The sequence below is a fragment of the Limulus polyphemus genome, unplaced genomic scaffold (assembly GCF_000517525.1).
Source record: "Limulus polyphemus unplaced genomic scaffold, Limulus_polyphemus-2.1.2 Scaffold299, whole genome shotgun sequence".
Classification (NCBI taxonomy): domain Eukaryota; kingdom Metazoa; phylum Arthropoda; class Merostomata; order Xiphosura; family Limulidae; genus Limulus; species Limulus polyphemus.
This window is the reverse complement of record NW_013665909.1, coordinates 669,364-682,971: the sequence shown is the minus strand read 5'-3', so window position 1 is coordinate 682,971 and position 13,608 is coordinate 669,364. Positions and strand designations below refer to the sequence as shown.

General features: G+C 34.3%; 1 protein-coding gene across 5 annotated transcripts in view; it reads left to right on the top strand.

Moving 5' to 3' along the window:
* The window catches only part of LOC106457169 (flocculation protein FLO11-like), a 60,989-nt gene that overhangs the window by 9,443 nt on the left and 37,938 nt on the right, over nt 1-13,608 (top strand). For 3 of the 5 annotated variants that reach the window (XM_022383006.1, XM_022383007.1, XM_022383008.1), the window contains exon 2: nt 11,605-11,713. The exons of the other annotated variants lie outside the window; for them this stretch is intronic. The gene's annotated coding sequence lies outside the window, so the exon portion shown is untranslated. The remainder of the gene's footprint in view (nt 1-11,604; nt 11,714-13,608) is intronic. 5 annotated transcript variants of the gene reach the window in all.

Sequence of the window (13,608 nt, the reverse complement as noted above, 5' to 3'; positions counted from 1 at the left end):
TATATATATATATAGAGAGAGAGAGAGAAAGAAAGAGATTATATATTAAATGAAGTATATATATATGTAATAAAGTATAGTGTAGCAGTATAATATTTTGATGTACCAAAATTTACCTACCAACTTTTTCTATTCTTTTTTTAAATGCTTGTAGTTCTGGGATCGTGGACTATTTTCGTGATGTGGTTAGTAATGTGTTAAAAATTTTGATTATCAACATTTTTAGAATAGCCTGTTTATTTTAGAATCAGTTTGGTTCGCAACAACCATTAAAATAATTGACAAACCTATACATCAAACGTAGAGAAAAACTTGTTTCAAAGAATTTTGCTGTCTGCTACTCTTTTCGTAATAATAATTTTTATCATGTTGTTTTGTTAACACATTTGATGTGATTTTTTTAATTTTCTTTCAGGGGTGGCTGTAATTAAATCACTGAACATTGCATAGTTCTGATGAAAATTCTTATTCGAGCGTGTAGTATAAACAAATTACTTAGACTGGTTTAACATGCTTTAAATGTGTCAAACAGAACGAATTTGCGTCTTGAATACAAACTATTTTGTGTCAGTCTAAATTAAAGTATACCAAACAATTATACATATAATTATCTGCAGTATATTCAAAAGTATGATGAAAAGAACAAATCTCACAGCCTGGTTGCCTTCACTGAAGAAGGCTGTCTATAAGAAAACCTGTTCGTTGCTTAACATAAGATAAAAACAGCATAGAAGATATTACTGTCGGCATTCCTGTAGTAAGTAGAGGCTCGTGACTACATCAAAACATGGATTGTTTGTAATCCTTTATATTCAGTCACATTTAGGTCACACGTTATTGTAGAATTGTTCATTTTTAAATTACTTTAATGTTTAATTTCTCATGAACATGCAAATTTTGTCCTTCGTTTACTTTGTTTTAAGTGGTCATTTGACTGTCTAATTTGATTGAAGTTATGCAAAAAGCACCATCTTAAATATTTGATGCATAGCATATTTTTGAAGTTCATTGCCTTCGATCAAACTTAATAAACATTAATTACAATATAATTAAAGCCGCATGCTTATCTATGACCTAAATTTTAAACATCATATACAAAATTTCGCAAACTTTTTTTGATAGTTTACTGAACAAATGTTGTGTTGAACTCTGATGAATGTGTACTTCTGCTGAAAGGTCCTAGTGAAGAAGAAAAAGCCGACTACGTTCTTAATGCAGTATCTTTCTTCAGTCTTAATCGAATAAAGATTCTTAAACAGTAATGTTTTGCCCTTACAGACATTAGTAATACAAACTTTATTACTAATGTATATAATACTATTCTGATATGCAGATATCATAAAGAAAGGCCTGACATAGCCTGTAGTTATGACGCTCGCCTCCCAATTTGCGGTCGCGGTTTCGAATCCAATCACTGAACATACTTGCCCTTTCAGCTGTGGGGACGCTATAATGTGAAGATCCATCCTATTATTCGATTAGAGTAGATTTTGACTGCATTTGCAAATGTGCATTGAAAGGCATGTCCGGAAATGGCAATGGTTGATTATGAACATATTCTTGTTTTAAATTTTATTGAAGACTTGAAAAGTGAACACATGTTGTATCACATAGGTGTTAAAACATCTCTCCGAAGTAATTCCTGTGTTAACGCAATTTAATGGGGTTGCATTAATCAAGATGCTGGAGAAGAGAAAGCCAACAACTTTGGCTGCAGGTTTCATTTGAACTTGTTTCCAAGATGCTTCCATCTCATAAGGCTAGTGACTAACCCCAAACTATACTGATGCAACTGTCACCAGGTGCTGTTACAAGAAGGTAGACAGAGTTTTTTCAAAGCCCCTTACGGTGGTTTTACCATTACTGTGGTAGGAAAGTCTCTCCAGCAGGCATTCTAAAAGTAAGGGATGAAGCACCTGCATTAATTTCAGAATAGAAGTATACAAGAGGAGAAACTGTCCATATCCTGTCCTGCAACAGGAAAGAAAACAATTATATTTCTGCCCAACAGCAGGAAGGTTGACAACAGTAGTTAGCTGCCACAATTCTGGGTAGTCTAATTAAGTGGAATCACAAAGGCTGGACATGGCTACCAAACCAGGAGTACAGCAGCTTGTTTGTGTGTAGAGGTATACCGACTAGCTTAATTCATGTAGAACACGGTATGGGTTGGGATGTGCTTGTGAAAATAGACAAGAAGAGATTGGATTTTTTTAAGGCATTTAAGAGGCGCCAGGACCCTGGTTGCCGCACAGTGTATCACAAACTCAAATCAAAGCAACCACTTTAGTAGTTAATGTTGGCTTTGTTCTGGCTATCTGTGATAGACTTGAGGCAAGTGAGAAAGTATGACTCCATCTTGTCATCAATGTTATCTCTCGCAGAACAGAAGCCATTACCTCTGATGTTGGATAAGCATGGGCATTTTAGGGATGAATCTACTATATATATATATATATATAGTATTAATAATTGGCAGTTTATTTTTCGCTCTTATCAGTCTGTTTGAAGGTCATTATTTCTTTTTTCAACTACAAAAAAAGAACGTTCTCTACTGTCTTTGTGCACCATGATTTTTCCAGGCTTATTTTTCCTGCATATTAATTCAAGTTGCGTTTGTGAACCCCCCCCCCCCAACAATTTTGGAGCTAGCATGACCAAATTGGCCAGGAGAACTTTAGATGGTCTGGGGGATTTATTATATAAAACGCTCCCGGAAGGTTACCCATGCGTGGTGGGGTTCTGGGAGTAAGTTTGTATAGTCGCATCGTATTTTGCCTTCCTGCCCCCGCCTCGAATCCCATGGGAGCCATTATTGTAACTATGTTTATACCCCCTTTCACAAGCTAGCGAAATCAAACTTGGCACACGTGCCCACGTTTCACTAGCGGGTCGTCCTAACGGGCTTTTTATTTCAGGTAGCTGATTGGGGCTAATGGTGGAGTTTGAACGGTACAATTAGGTCTTTGTAATTATTTCTTTTATTTTAATGTTTTGAAATTAAGCTTTAGAGAACAATCTAAGTGAGGACAAAAGTTAAGATAATTTAAAAGACATAAAACTATGAATTGAATTTTAATTTGTCAAAACTTAACCGCAGTAGAGAATATATGCTTTATATAGGTAGGTATGTGCTTGAAACGATGATACGTTACTAGTATAGTTAGGTGCTTAGAGCGTAAAATGTAGATAGATGCCTAGGATGTAGATGCTTAGAATACATTTGGGTGCTTAAAATTAATATATCCATTTAAAATATAGATAGGTGTTTAAGGTGTAAATATGTTATTAAATATAGATAAGTGCTTAAACGACAGGTAGTGCTTAAAGTGTGCCCCCCAAGTGGCACAGCGGTATGTCTGCGGACTTACAGCGCTAGAATCTGGGTTTCGATACACGTGGTGGGCAGAGCACAGATAGCCCATTGTGTAGCTTTGTACTTAATTACAAACAAACAAGCCTAAAGTGTTGATAGATGTTCAGGATGCAGATATGTAAAGGAATAGATATATAGGTTGCTGGACTTCTTAAAGGAAAAATAAAACGTGAAAATTTAGTTGTTTAGGAAAATAAAACGTGAAAGTTTAGATGTTTAGGAAAAATAAACTGTGAAAGTATAATTGTTGTTCTAAGTCCGTAGACTTACAGCTGCCCCACCGAGGGACAACTGCGAAGGAGAGAGAGCTCAAATACATTTTGTATGGTGTGCAAGATCACTTAATTTACTCTTTATAACAAATTCAGTGAAAAAACTAGTTAATTTTATAGACTTCACCATTTTGCTTTTCTGTGTTTGAAAATGATGGCGGGTTCTAACGTTCTGGAAACAAACAAACAACACATTGTTTATCGTTGTGTCGTTGCTAAGTTACAAGAGGAAGCTGTATACTGCATATATGATGCTGTTTTCGGCGGATTAGTGCCGGAGTCGAGGGCTTATGGCGTTAAAATATGAGGTTCTATACCTTCGGTTGACACAGTGCAGATATCCCATTGTGTAACTTTGCGCTTAAAAACAAACGAACTCATTATTGGTTAAAATATACCACAAACGCAATATCTTAGGATATGCACCTGTGTTGATAGCTTCGTCAGTAGTATTATTGTAGATTTCCAATGTATGTATAAACTGGGCTAAACAGCCACATCAGTGGAAAGGTCAGCATCCAGCAGTATCCGCTGCCTCAAAGATTTTATTCCGCTATTTTAACCGAAGAATGAGATTCACCGTCAATTTTATAACGCGTTGCAGCGGAATGAGCGGACAGAATGCAGATAGCCCATTGTGTAGCTTTGCACTAAGAAAACAACAACAGCAGTATCTTGTTACTAAGGTATATTCGGCTTATGAGATCATTTTACAATTAACAAAAGAAAATGTTTTGGATTTTTCAGACTGGTAAGATTGATGATACGTTCATTAAAGTAGTAGCAAAAAAGAAAATTCTTATTGGATTACCAATTTGGTTCTTCATTTTGTTATCAGTAACCTTCAAAATTGCTGTGTACTAACCTTGATTAAATATCACTCATAATGCTCTATCTGGATTTCATATCTGAACTTTGGATAAGAGAAACACTAATAATTATCAATATGTACTTTATACTTTAAGTTATCATTCCATGAATCCATCCGATACTGTTAAGCAAGTATTGTCACTAATATTGATATAAAACGCAAATATATCGATCTCAAAAATGTAAAGTTAGGATATGAAAGGTTCGTGAACTTCAGTTGTGTTATGTTACTTTTATTGATCAAGCCTCATTAAGCTTTGCAAAACAGAAATTTTAATTGTTGTTAATACTTTGCTAATTTGGCTTCTTATTTAGTAGCTAGCCGTAGCTATAAAGTTATAACAGTGACGATCAAATATCACTATTCTGTACAAGGGTAGCCAAAGAATTGGCGGTGGGTGTTATTAGCTAGTCACCTCAGTAACTTTATAACTTACAAGGATAAGTAAAAAAAATCAAGCTAGATTAAGCGAATGCGAGGTCTAGAGACCATTATTAATGTGGGTTCTCTTCAAAACCAAATACCAGTTCAATGGTTCACTTGTAAGACATTTATGCAGGAGACCTGGGTTTGAATCATAACTGCGGAGAAACGCTTATAGTCTGTTTTGTAGCTTTGCGTTGTGAAAAAAACAAAGGAAAGACGTAAAAATGATAATGCACATTTTATTCAATGTACACACGTTCTTGAATTGTTATAATTAGATAAATCAGTAAAAAATAATGTCAATAAAACGTTACAGTATACTATTACTGGTACATTAAAATGTTTTCTTTCGAAACTTTGTGTAGCAAATTGTTTTGTAATGTATTCTGAGCTTAGATTGTGAGTATGTCGGATAAAGTGGTTATGATGAGTTTCAGTTTCTGCTGTTTATATTTGATCTTAGTTTGTTTTCTACACGTTTCATTGTGGACAAGAACCTCTCAAGTAGGTAACGATAAACAGAGCCGCAATGCAATTTCAACATTTCGAAATGTTTTTTCAATTCTTAAACTTTTTAGAACTTCAGTTAAGTTTATGGAAGACTTCTTCTGTATTTGTTTTAAATACAGGAAAAATTACAATAATTTATCCGGGAAAATATCTTCTGGGTCATCACTGTAAACGCACTTGAATTTATAAGCAGAATTTCAGTGTTGGGCTGAAAATTTTGTACAAATTATAAATATTGCTCGAAATATAAGGTATATTTGCTGGCAATATATATAAGACTTATTGAAATTCAATCCATTAAGGCATAAAATGTTTCAAATTGATAATTAATTTCAGCTGGCTGATCAGTTTTTTCATCGTTGACGTAATCAGTTATCTATTTCTCAGCTTAATTCCTGACCTTATGTGTGTATGTCGACAAGCTCCATTGTTATAAACTCATTATCAACGAAGCTGCTTCTCAGCATACTCTCTGGTAACTTGTACAGTGAAACAACAGTTCCCAGTTCTATCTCTCGACGTTTTGCAAATAGGTGCTTGTTGCATTGAATCGGTTCAAAGTTACATCATACATCATACACATCATAATTGCAATTTCTAGTCGTTCCGTTTTTTAAGCCAGATTTGATGCTTCATCTTTTGTAATATCTGATTCGACTTGTCAGCAGCAGTTATGAGAAATAATTGCTTAATTTCAGTATAGTTCATCTGTAAAGTCTTGCCCTCCAGTGGCACAGCGGTATGTCTCCGGACTACAACGCTAGAAACTGTGTTTTGATACCCGTGGTGGGCGGAGCACAGATAGCCCATTGTGTAGTTTTGTGTTTAACTACGAACAAACAAACTTCTGGCCTTAGAGAGTGATTTCAAGCTCTTTCTCTCTCTTCCAGACATGTGGTCTGAATTTCCCAACGATGTGAGAAGCCGACAACAAGTTCGATATTGATTATAGAAATAAAAAGAAAGAGACAGAGGTTTCATTAACACAAGGTTCCGCAGTAAAATATCAAGATTAAGGTAGTGAGTATGTATAGCAGAATATAAGTTCAGATAAAGGGTTGACGTCACGATTATAGGCCGCTGTATTTGTGTCTGAAAACTGGTATGAATTTCAAAAATCTTTCACTTGGTTTATCAGAATAAAGAGAAATTGTGACAGACCTACCGCAATGTCTTTCTTCTTTGGCTGTAATTGGACAGGCAAAAGTGAGCTTATATTTGGTATTTCATATTAATCATGACTTGTAGAAGTATTTTCTTGCGACCATTTGCATACAACCTCCCAATATCTCGATGACGACAAGACATAATAAAACACATGCAGTTGCACGGATTCCATAAAACTCACATAAATGTATTGATTTCTATAAAACCTCGAAGGCACACTTAGAGCTTCCTTGGGGAAGTGATATGTGGGTTGGAGCTCGGATCTGATTCCTCCAAGTTTCCCCGGGGGAGCCAGTGTTTGTCAATTTTTGACAGATCTCAACCGGCTGCAAACCTGGTACCCACCTTTAGAGCGTCGTACTATTGTAATGATCTTTATCAAGCTTTGAAGACATCTTTACGAGCTATAAGGGAATGGCATAGGGGTCGGCATTCAAATTTGCTCCTCTATGTCAATTTACATGCATTTCACGTGTATTTGAGGTAGTATATTTTCTTCTTTTTTTGTGGAGGAGATAAACCTAATCTATGACTACTTTTTTTTTACCTTGAACACTAACGACGCCTATATTACCAAGTGTAAAGTCCACTGTTGATCTTATCACCACATTCGAATAGTTAAGCACTGATAATTATAACAAAAATTATTTGGCTTGTTATTATTATGTTACTATAACAAATTATGAGCGACTGTTTACTTATTCCGATACAGAGGTCGGGCATGGCTTAGAAGTTAGCGTGCCGAATTGTGGTTCTGAGGGTACATGATTCGCTTTCCGTTGTCGCAAAAAATGCCCTCTGCTTTTTGGGGCTGTGGGTGTACTATAAGAGTAACAGCAAAGTCTCACTATACGATAACAGGAACTTAAAGAGTTGGGAGTGACGTTATTTACTAGTTGCCTTCCCTCTAGTTTCATCAGTTCCAAAGAGGGACTGCTTGTGGAAATAGCCCTTGAGTAGTTTTGCGCAAATATTCAAAACAATCAATTCAACACCTATGTTAACAAACTTAATGTCCATTGTTTATACTGTCAATTTGTTCCTTTTGAATTTCAATACTGTTATGAAACAACTAATATAAGGATTTTTTTCTGCTTCTGATGATAAAAAAGGGTGCTTTTTAGTGTATTATTAAAAGCTTGTGACTTACAACTTCATTAAAAGCTACAGCTGTTAGAACTAAAACTGTGCAATTCACAATATATAAAATATATATTCAAATCCACCTTAAATAATCTGAAAAGATGAAGTAATAAAGGGAATGGTTATTGTTTAATTTAAGTATGGAAGTAAACTCCCTTACCCCCCCCCCCACACACACACTGGTTCAGCAGTAATTCTGCAGGTTTATGGCGCTAAAATTCGGGCTTCGATACCTATGGTACGTAGTGCACAAATAGCTCATTCAATAGCTTTGCTCTTAACAACCAAACCACAAAATTGTCTTGAAATCAAGCTATGCGTTCGTTTATGTAAATTCAACAAATATGACAGTTACTACACTGGTTACAAATGCGCGTGTTTTTTTATTTAACTTCCTAGATTTTATGTTTAAGTTTAGCGACTAACCGAACTTTAAATTACCCTAGTCACAAAACGTTCTTGAAGCTTTTTTAATGAATAGCCTATTATAAGCAAGCAGGAAATTGATTTGTCAATTTGCTTCTTTTAAATTCTTCAGCCAGCTGACAATTAAAATCCATTTTCGACCAATTAATCCAATTTTCTTTCTTCATCAAAATAAACATCACAAAATATAAAATGAAAAAAAATTAAAAATTCTTGGAGATGTGTACATGTGAGTTTGAGAAATGCGAGTTATTTTGTTCTTATGTAAAACTGAGTATACTTTAATTGCTTGGATGAAAAAACGTGTATTAGTAATTCAAAGGTTTTTATAATAACCATTGTTAATTGTAGGATTATAAAACTACGTAGTGATTAAGGTTTAGTATTTGTAAGAATATACTATTGAGTAATAAATGTAATGGTATTCTAAAAGTTAATCTATGTAAAGTTAAACTTGAGGTTGATTTTGTTTGTTTGTTTTAGCGCAAAGCCACATGGGGCTATTTGCTGTGTTCATCTAGTCGTTGATATTAGTACATAGTTTCTGTAGGGTTATAATTCAGCTTGATAACTATTGGGTAATAATTATACGATTATTTTGCAGATTGATAAATGTAAGGTATGTTATTACTAAATTTCATAAATCAAAATAATTTTAAAGGGAGAAAAATGAGCTTGTTTAGCCCATCAAGGATGTTACTTCCACACCTTACTACTCATGTATTCATCCAATCTTTTCTTGAACTCGGTTAAATTTTCTGCCTCCACCACCCTTGAAGGCAGCTCATTCCAAAAGTCAACCACACTGTTTGAAAAGTAATACTGTCCAAACTGCAGACGACTCCTACGATACCAAAATTTGAACTTATGACCTCTTGTCCTATTATTTTCACTGCTAAACACAAAAACGTTTGATGGATCTATATTATCAATACCCTTAATAATCTTAAACACTTCAATCAAGTCCCCTCCGACTCTTCTCCTCTCCAGAAAAAACAAGTTTAAAGATTTTAGTCTCTTCTCATAGGACAATCCCACCACCTCAGGTATCATCCTAGGGCTCTTCTTTGAACCTCCTTCAACAATTCAATGTCCTTCTTGAGGAAGAGAACCCAAAACTGTACATAGTTCTCTAAATGAGGCCTTACAAGTGATCTATACAGTGAAACAATAATATCCTTTGTCTTGTATTCAATATTTCTATAGATGCTACCCAAAATCCTATTAACCCTATTGATAGCTACAATACACTGTTTAGATGACTTAAGTGATTTTTCGATCACTCACCAAGACCTTTTTTTTCAACCACAGTATTTAATGCATTCCCATAAAAAATTTAACAATTTTGATTAATAACAATGAGGTATGCTACTGATTAATAACGTTAAGGTTCTACTACTGGTTGATAAGTATTAGATATATTACTGATTAATATTTACATACTTGAATTATATGGGTGTCTGAGCTGAAAATTTAGACCACGTGAACGTTAGGCACTCTACGTGTTGAAAATTGCAATCACAGAAAATACTGGACGATTAGAGAACTCAAAATGATTTTGTTATATTTCATAACTTTATACCTTCTATTTTATCACCACCCCAACTAATTTTATAACCGAATAACATTTATAAAGTTTTGAATTAGTGAAACACTTACTGGTAATAGTAAACCCTGGATTTTGTGAAGTAGGCATACTGGAGATTTGTTGGGTGCCAGAGGTTCTACAGTTGAGTAATTATTTGTAAAGGGTAAAACAAGACTGGTCACAACAAAGGTTACATCCAGCCTTTTTTTTTATCGCGAAAATGAATAATGTGCCAAAATCCTTGAAAAAGTAGATACAGTTTTTGTGATCACAGTGTAGAACCAGTCCAGTTAAACATTAAATCTAGATAACTTAATACAATAACCTTCAAAATTCTAACTAGTTTTTCAAACTTCCTATTTTGATATTTACTACCTTTATATTTTACGTTCATTAAAAAATTATAACGTATTCTGAATAACGATCTGTTTATTCTTTTTGTCTTGACTTTCCCCTCTTCCTTCACACAACACACGCACACGTTTTTATAATATTGTAACCCCGGCATCGCAGCTTCTAGAATGGCTCTGAGTTTTTTTTATCAAGTACGAATTTTTAACTCATAGCTCCGTCATCTCTTGACCGATTTGAGATATAATTACAGTTTTGAACTCAGATGGTCAAACCCGTTCTATTAATGTATTTGACCAAGGTCTCATAGATTAACTTACTAAATTAATCCTGCCAAATAAATAATTTCAATTTGAGGGTAGGCTGGTAGAGATGCTGATAAGTTACAAACTCGAATAGGGTATACATGCGCCCCACGCTTGGTATTGCTGGCGCACAAAATATAAGTAATAAAAAGGAAGAAAAAATCTCATAGCTTAATTTACTCTAATGCTGCCTAAAAGAATTTCAAGTGCCGTGGCTATTGAGGATCCCTTCTTGTTTCATTTAGGAGTTGATACTGTTTTGTAATAATGCCATATGGCATGATTATTTGTATATTTTTGTCTATTTTTATAATTTTTTCTCTTACATTAATTTTTACCAGTTACATTAAATTTCTATTTATTTTGAACTATACTTAAAACGTGCCTATTGAAGTGTGATTGAACTGTAAATCTAAAACAAATTTTTAGATTTATGTAGTCCCCCGTGGGACAGCGGTAAGTTTACGTATTACAACGCTAAAATTCTGGGTTCGATTCCTCGCGGTTGACACTACAGGTAGACTACTGTGCTTTTGTTCTGTAACAAACAAAATAAACCTTTGTGTAGTATACATGACGTTATTGTAGTTCTCCAGTTCAGTGTTTTTTCATGAATTTTTTTTTCCTAATGATTAAGAACGAAAGGTCATTCAGACCTGTTTCGTTGTTGTTATTGTGTTATCTGCTGTGTCCTCCGCGGGGAATCGAACCCCCGATTTTAGCTTTGTATGTTCTTAAATTTACTGCTATCCCATTGGGGGATAATATTTCATTGAAAGTTAGGAATAAAGTAAGAATAAATTATTACCATCTCCATGACTACAGAGTGGTTACTTTAAAAGAAAGGTCAAATTATACTCGACTAGTATCGTATTTGTTTGTTGTGAGGAGACTCTTCAATACTAACTTACAACCATCTGTTATTAAGCACAAAACTATACAATGGACTATCTGTGATCTGCAACCACACGTATCGAACCCCGATTTTGAGCGTTTTTAGCCTACAGACAGACCGCTGAGCCACTTTTATTAATATACAATATTAGCACAGATCTTTTAGTGAATAACTTGTTTCTCCATAAACTAATCTCATTAATACATTCTTAAATATACACGTATATCTTTGCAACGGTGCATGTGAATATCATTTTAATTTAATTTTTTTTCAGGTATGACATTTTTTTGTCACTATGAAGGTTGACTGGTTATTCACTTAAGTGGCCCTTGTGGCCAGGATCAAAATTCTCAATCGTAGGAGGAAATTTATCTTACTTCAGAGTAAGTTAAGTAATATTTTATTCCTTATTATCATCACAAAGTGTTTGTATTCTTAATGTGCAAAATGTTTTATACTAATTATATAGATATGTCAAAATTTGCGTTTACTCAGAAAAAACAACAACAACAACGACAAAACAGATCATATGTATGCAATTTTATAACTGATGGAAAAAAAAAGATTTTAAACATTACAGTTCCATCTTTAATACCAGTATAAATTGGTTAAGTCGAACAAAACTATGTCAACTTACTCCATTTGTAGTGCTTTAAAATAAAATTATTTCAAAGTACAACTAATGTTTGTGAACATGAACTTGGAAACGAACTAAAGAAACGTTAAAATACCCCAATTATCATTAAAAATGTATATTTATTTGGAAAATCCACATATATGTCAGAGTTATATATGAGTACTTTATCCCCTTTGTATAATTTAATACGTATTTCAAAATCAAAACTTTTAGGAAAGTACAACAAGCCATTTGTTGTAATTCGATCGTAGCGTCGCTAAACGACTAATTGCAAAACTAAAGACGCCTATACGAGAGGGAAGCTGAACTTCATTTAGAAGTTTAGAGTAATAATATATATTATTTTTATTTATATTATATATATATATCAAGTATTGCTTATTGTCGTACAAAATGATAAAAACTACATTTACTGTGTATATGTGAACTATAATGAATATTTTTGTAATAAAAGAGCTATTGCAATTTGCGTTATGTCTAAACGCGAAATAGCAATAATAATTGGGAAAAAGTTAAGTAAAAATTGTAATTATTTAACCGTTTAGATGGTTGAATCCGCCAATTAAAACAATGAACTAAATCTTGCTCTAATATTGGTACCTTAAAAATTGTAAAACATTTTATACCTGTAAGGTTTGTTATTTGTTATTTTGAAGTTAAGCACAAAGCTACACAATGAGCTATCTGTGTTCTGCCCACCACGGGTATCGAAATCCGCAGACATACTGATGTGCTAATGGGGGCATAAGGTTTGCGTAGGCTAGCTATCCAGGGGCAAGAGACTTTACAGGATATAAATTGTTTTGAAAATTCACGCGAAAAATCAATACACTCGTATTTGTTTATGAGTAACCTCTTTATTTTTAAAAGTTTATATAATTTAGTTTATTTAAAAACAATGTCAACAACACCATCTGTTGACCAGCTTTTAAACAATAAGGGAAACATTTAAACAAAGTCTATGACAGGATTCAACAGTTTTCTTAAGGCAACGAAACCATTTCATATTGTCCAATTTTTTTCTTCTTTTTCAGCCTTTAGAAACACCACAAGTGACAAACCAGTGGTATAAGTACAGTATTTTAGATGTGGCAATACCTATTTTGTGAGACCATTTTAGTAGTTTGCCAAGCAAAATATGGTATGTAAGGAAACAACAACATCATATCACGTCTTACGCTTTTATCTTTCATCACTACTTTCAGGCCCGCCTACAGGGGAGGGGGCAAAGAGGGTAGCTGCCCAGGGGCCCGGGCGAAGGAAACCTGGTTATGCCGTAAAACCCGCAAAGCATCATTAGGCTATATCTTCATTTAATGATAAAAACCATAGTTTTTGGCTTTTCTTTGCATATAGACGCTTGATATGTTAAGAACGACTGAAATAATAATTTGAGTAATAATTGATATTGTTACGTATCTGCTTGTTTGTTTGTTTCCGGTAGAAATTCTTCCCGAGGATCTTCAGCGATACAAGTCCTTTCTTGATTAAACCAGTTTATTCTTCCCCGACAATCAGTACGTTTCTCGTCACTTTATACTTAACAACTTTTATAATACACGCTATTGGCCCGGCATGGCCAGGTGGATAAGGCGCTCGACTCACAATCTGAGGGTCGCGGGTTCGAATCCGCATCCCACC